The sequence below is a fragment of the Eumetopias jubatus genome, unplaced genomic scaffold (assembly GCF_037043125.1).
Source record: "Eumetopias jubatus isolate StellerSeaLion01/CBP00866 unplaced genomic scaffold, mEumJub1_p1.0 scaffold_10, whole genome shotgun sequence".
Lineage (NCBI taxonomy): Eukaryota > Metazoa > Chordata > Mammalia > Carnivora > Otariidae > Eumetopias > Eumetopias jubatus.
Genome location: NW_028274816.1, coordinates 24,006,701 through 24,013,002, shown reverse-complemented (window position 1 = coordinate 24,013,002; position 6,302 = coordinate 24,006,701). Strand labels below are relative to the sequence as shown.

Below are 6,302 nucleotides of genomic sequence, written 5' to 3'. Positions count from 1 at the left end.
TACACACATATATGTATGTGTATATATGTATATATATATGTATACACACAATGCAATATTATGCAGGCATCAAAAAAACGAAACCTTGCCATTTGCAATGACGACATGGATGGAACTAGAGGGCATTATGCTAAGCGAAATAAGTCAAGGAGAGAAAGACAAATATCATATGATCTCACCAATATGTGGAATTTGAGAAACAAGGCAGAGGATCATAGGGGAGGGGAGGGAAAAATGAAACAAGAGGAAACCAGAGAGGGAGACAAACCATAAGAGACTCTTAATCTCAGGAAACAAACTGAGGGTTGCTGGAGTGAGGGGGGACGCTGGGTGATGGACATTGGGGAGGGTATGTACTATGCTGAGCACTGTGAATTGTGTAAGACTAATGAATCACAGACCTGTACCCCTGAAACAAATAATACATTATATGTTAATTAAAAAAAGAAATAATTTCCTTACAAAAAGACATTCTCAAAAAAAAAAAAAAGACAACACAAAAATAGTAAAGATAAGAGTATAAAAAAAGACATACTAAGTAATTCTTAGTATCAGGAAAAATAAAAGAATTTTAGCCAAATGCACTAAAAAAACAAAAAGAGGTATTTGCCAAGAAAATAGAACATATGAACTTTTGGTTATGTCTAACAACACAGCTATCCAGAACAAGCAGATAAAATAGATAAACAAAAATTAAGAATATAGAATATTTGAATAATCTAACAAGTTTGATCTAATAGATATAAAATAGAACATTGAACACATTAAAGAACATTCTTTTCAAACAGTCAAGGACACTCACAAAAGAAAATTGATCACATGTTAGGTAATGAAGAAAAAAAATCTCATCAACTCCTGTAAAGCAGAAATCATATTGATTGGATCTAATGAAATAAAATTAGATTCATCATCAAAACAAGAGCCAAAAAAAATATCTATGGACTTAGAAACTGTAAAATCCCCTTGTTTAAGAGAAAAGTCAAGATAGAACCTATAAACTATTTAAAAATGAATGACGAGCAGCACCTGGGTGGCTCAGCTGGTTAAGCGTCTGCCTTCGACTCAGGTCATGATCCCAGGGTCCTGAGAAAGACAAATAGAGCCTTGCTCTATTTCTTGTTATCTTCCCCAAAGAAACATTTCCACTGTGCACAGAGATATGCACAAAGGTTTTTATTGCACCATAGTTTGACATGGTTAACATTCCCCTATTGAGGGACACTTAGTTCTTTCCAGATCTTTCTAGCTCCATGGTATGGAATATTATGCAACAGTTCAACAGAATAAATAGAATTGTAAGTACAGAAACAGAAAATTTTCAAGATGCAATATTAAGTAAAATTTTTTATATGCAGAGAAAAATTATAGTGGTAATGTACCTTTTATGTTAGAATAATCTCACAAAAATTAAAACTAATATATTTCTACAGATACATACCTATTTTACAGAGAAAAATGTCAGGAAATATAGCTGCTGGCCAGTGTGTTACTATTAGAGAGGAGAGTAGATAAGAGGAATGATCAAGGGAACATTCAATTAACTGTTTAATTTTTTTTACAAGAGAGTATTTATATAAAAATTTGTATAGTAGAGAAAGAAAGGTTATCCATGTGAATTATCCTAAAATGATCACATAAGATTCTTCTCATAGACAAATTTTGCAGGAACCGTTTATTTAGCTTACATAATTTTTGTTCAGGCAAGTTTTGTCTAGGCAAATTTTTATTGATATAGTTTGTTGTTGTTGTTGTTGTTGTTTTAACCATACAGAATCTGGGGGGAGGTAAGGCATTAGATGATTTTCACTGATGTGTTCAGTTAGGGATATCATATCAGATTTCTACATTACCAGGCTAGAAAAACAGCTAAGATGGAAGGGGCAGAAGCCTTAAATAAAGTCCAATTTTACAAATTCTATTCATTAAGAATCATGAGGATATCATCTGCAGAATAAATCTTCAAATCCTTAAGTTCATCACTGTCAACATATTTTAAAGTCTGAATCCCAGGCTCACTTTAAATACAAGGGTTTCTTTTAAGACAAAATTCATCATTATCATTAACATTGCAAGATAGGAACCAAAATGTAAACTACAAACATAAGAACAAAGGAAAATGTTACATAATAAAGTAAAAAGTATGTACCCCATTTCTCTAACTGTACAACAAAATAATATAATAACTCTCAGATACACTGGTTGTTAAATAGGGCAGTGGAAGGGTGAATAAGAAAGATACTCTAATTTAAACAAAATTAATAAAGAAATGTTCTGCATGGGTTTTTTCCCCCTGTTTCTACTTCTAATCATTTATCATGCAAATGAAAGCAGTAATGGAAAATGTAAAGAAAACAAATTCTGCAATATACTGAAACCCATATCCAGCAAGAGATAAGATTGAATATCAGAAGGAAGGGGTCTGAAAATTAGGTGTCTGTACAATAACTGGGAGGGAAAACTGTTTTATTTAGCCTGGAGGGATTTTTTTGTAGCAAACTGACTAAATTAAAATCCAGTCTATTAAATCCAGTATCATACTAGAAAATGCCTTTTCCTTGCACTTTTAGATAAATTTTCATTGATCTCATTTTACGCATGATTACATTTTTAATGAGTTGTGCAACATTTCCAGGCTAATTTTAAATCCCCTCTCTCCTCTTCTCCCCCCACCCCCACTCACTGCTTCCTGGATTAACATTTCTGATAAATTGTTGGACCAGAAAGAAGGAGTATTACAAAGATGAAATAAATTACTTCCATTTTTTTGCAGCTCTAAACCAATAATAGGAGAATACAAATGCCTACTGTCTAATTATGCCACATCTTCCAATTCATTTTACAAAAACAATTATTTTATTTTTATGTAATAGGCATGTTACCTTGTATTCATCATAAATGACCCTGAACAGTGTATGGTCCATTAGAATAAAAACAAAATCACCCCAACACTGATCAAGTAAACTCATGACCATCTAAAAAGAAGCCACTTCATAAACTAAATAATATGGAGACAATTAGAAAATCTAAACACTAAGAGGTGGGTTTTTTTTAAAGATTGACATTATTTAAAATTAACTTTCAAGCGGAATACAAAATAATACCATGCATAAGTGCTTTAAGAAGCCAGTTCCTGTGTGAGACAAGAGACCAGAAGAGGACCTTGAGTATAATCTTCCTCTTTAGGAAAGTAAGCTCATTTTTCTCTATCAGCATCTTCAGCCCAAATGCAGGAAGAAAGATGATTTCATAGAAGCTGCTGGAATTCCAGCCTCTAATTGAGAAAGGAAGTCAGAAAAACCATCAAAATTGGGGCCCATGACCAAGACCTTTGTAAGAGTGTTCTTAAACATCTGTGCTTCCTCTGATTTTAGCTATTATATAACTCCTTGATTTTTTGTGATGATTAGGACCAAACTCTGTAAATAGATTAAAATTTCTAATTCAGAGAAGGCAAGAACAAAATAAAATTCAGTTCTAAGGTGCTTACAAGAGACACACATAACAAAATAAGAGCCTTGAAAGACTGAAAATAAAAACGTAGGAACAGATTTGCTACGCATGTACTAACTAGAAGAGAACTGGTGATGTTGTAATTTTAGTGATTTTTATTAACTTTAGTATCAAAGTAGAAAATAAAGCAAAAAAGACTTAAATGGAAAAATCATCATTTATGTATAAAAATATAGGATTTATATATTTATATATATGAAAAGAATGTGTATATATTTATATACAAGAATATAAATATATATTAAATATAAGTATTTACATGAAATATTTAGATACAGAAAAATATTTATATATATTTTATATATATATAACTTCATATATATATATACACACACACAGTACATGTATGCACACATGCACACACACACATTATATTAATTGTGCTAATTAATTGTATGCTCCTAACATAATATGGCTTCAAAACATAAAAAAACTGACAGAGTCATAAAGGGAAAATGATAAAGACTAAACATGCTAAATGGAGACATGGAAGATATTTTTAAAAGACACAATTGGGGGCACCTGGGTTGGCTCACCGGCTCTTGATTTCAGCTCTGGGCATGTTCTCAGCAACCTGAGAATGAGCCCCACATCAGGCTCGGCACTCAGTGGGGAGTCTGCTTAAGATCCTCTCTCTCCCTCTCCCTCTGCCCCTCCCCCCACATCCATATTCTTTCTCTATCTCTAAAATAACAAATCTTTTCTAAAAATAAATAAATAAATAAATAAAAAGACAGAAATGAACATCTAAAGATGAAAACTACAATATGTGAGGTGAAAAATATACTGTATGGAATTAACAGAGACTAGACAAAGCAGAAAAAAAGATTAGTAAACTACAAGACAGCAATAGGAGCTAGCCAAAATGAAACACAGACAGAAATAAAGGCAGGAAAAAGAATTAACAAAGCATCAGTGAACCACGGGGCAAACTCATATGGCCAAATATAATGTATTTGGCATCCCTGAAAGAATGGGAGGGCAATATATATTTGAAGAAATAATGGCTGAAAACTGTCCAAATTTGTTGAAAACCATAAGCTGGTTTTGTGGGTGGCAGCAAGCAGAGAGAGAGCACCATGAAGCCCTCAGGCATACTGCAAGAATATAAGATGATGGAGTACTTCCTACTCACTCCCAAAAGCTACTCACTCCACTTTACCCCATGCCAATCTTTATACCTAATCATGTCATTGCCAAGTCCTGCTTCTGGTACTTTCTGTCTCAGCTGAAGTTTTCAGAAAAAAATGGTCTACTCTGGGAAGGTATTTAAGAAATCTCCACTGCAGGTAAAGAACTTTGGCATCTAACTGTGCTACAACTCCTACAGTGGCATCCATATGTACTTGGTATACAGGGACCTGACCACTGTGGGCACTGTCACCCAGGGCTATCATGACATGGGGGCCAAGTACAGCACCCAGGCCCATCCTATCCAGATCATAAACATGGAAAAGATCATGGCCAGTCAGTGGTCAAGCAGTTCCACAACTCCAAGATCAAGTTCTTGCTGCCTGCATGGATCTTGAATTGACAGCACAGACTAAGCTTCACCACCAAAAGCCCCAACACCTTCTTTTAGATGCAAGGCCCTCCCCAATCCCCACATCTGCCCAAAGAAACTCATAGGGACAAAAAATCCAAGAATTTCCATAAACCCCAAGCACAAAAAACATGAAGAAAACTAAGGCACATCATAGTCAAAAAGCTTAAAGTCAGTGATAAAGAAAAAATATGAAAAACAACCACAGGGGAAAATAGAGACATGTTATGTGCAGAGGAACAAAGATAAATAGAACAGCAGATTTCTAATTAAAGACAACATAAGCTACAAAATAGCATACCGAGATCTTTAAAAAACTAACTGGAAGACCAAAAAAAGGGAAAATAGATTTAAAAAATGAAGGTGAAATACAGACCTTTTTTGGACATACAAAAACTGAAAGAATCAATCACTAGTAGACCTGAAATACAAGAAATAAAGTAAGTGCCCCCAACAGAATGAAAATGATACCAGATGGAAACCTCAATGTACACAAAGGGAGAGTATTGAACAGAGAAATTACAAATATAAAGACTTCCTTTTTAATTTAAATCTCTTTAAAAGATTATCAACTGTTTGAAACAAAAATAAGAGCAATGCACTGTAGGGATTTGAACATACATAAAAATGAAATATGTTGACAACAACTTAAAGGCCAGAAAAAAAAGAAATGAAAGGTTCTTATACTGTATGTGTACAGTATCACCTGAAGGTTGACTGTGATATGTTAAAACTGTATAATATACTCCCTAAAGCAACTAATAAAATAACATAACATTTTATAAGACAACAAAGGAGACAAATAGAATCATAAAAATAATAAACTAAAAGAAAGCAGAAAAAGAGGATAAAGGAGACACAAAACAGAAAGAACATATAGAAAACAAATAAGATGGCAGATTCCAATAAAATCCTATCAGCAACCACATTAAATATAAATGGTCTAAAAACCCCAATTAAAAGCTAGAGATTATCAGATTAGGAGAAAAAAGAAGCAACACCAAACTCTATGCTGCTGCAACTTTTTCTTACAAAAGTAAAAAGGATGAAAATGATATCCTGTGTAAAAACTGAGAAAAAAGTAGAAGTGGCTAGGTTAATATGAGACAATGTAGATTTCAGAACAAAGATTGTCAGGGATAAAAGAAAAGTCACATCAGGGCACCTGGGTGGCTCAGTCCATTAAGCGGCCAACTCTTGATTTCAGCTCAGGTCATGATCTCAGGGTCGTGAGATTGAGCCCCACATC

At 33.7% G+C, this 6,302-nt stretch overlaps 1 pseudogene; it reads left to right on the top strand.

Annotated features, from left to right (window-relative positions):
• Positions 1–4,589: 4,589 nt before the first annotated feature.
• LOC114199171 (large ribosomal subunit protein eL20 pseudogene) lies at positions 4,590–5,092 on the top strand (annotated as a pseudogene).
• The last annotated feature ends 1,210 nt before the right edge of the window (positions 5,093–6,302 follow it).